The sequence below is a fragment of the Bos mutus genome, chromosome 12 (assembly GCF_027580195.1).
Source record: "Bos mutus isolate GX-2022 chromosome 12, NWIPB_WYAK_1.1, whole genome shotgun sequence".
Taxonomy (NCBI): Eukaryota; Metazoa; Chordata; class Mammalia; order Artiodactyla; family Bovidae; genus Bos; species Bos mutus.
The window spans coordinates 72,016,873-72,017,279 of NC_091628.1; positions in this window are offsets into that span (position 1 = coordinate 72,016,873).

A 407-nucleotide genomic window follows, 5' to 3' on the forward strand; every position below is an offset into this window, starting at 1 on the left:
GATGAATGGGTGGTGTCCGAGCTTTGCCCTTTCATCCGGGGACAGGGTGTGCCGTGTTGGGGTGCAGACGTGCTCAGTGTGTGCATGAGCCGTGTTGGGGTGCAGACGTGCCCCCGGAGCAGGCGCGGAGCCGTCAGCGGCTGCCCGCCCCATGGCACTGGGTCCTGCGGCGCCCGGGCCCGGCCCGGGGTTGCACCGAGTCAGCTCAGTCCAGCGCCGCCCCGGACGAGAAGGGCGGAGCTCTGCCCACCGCCCCGGGGCGGGGCCGCCACCCAAGCCTGCCGCTCCCCTCCCCCCGCGCGCCGCGGCCCCGCCCCCCGCGCCGCGGAGAACTCTTGCCTGCCTCTTCCGGGTGGGCGGGGCGACCGGGCCTTCCGGTGGGCGTGGCCTGTTGACCCCCCCCCGGC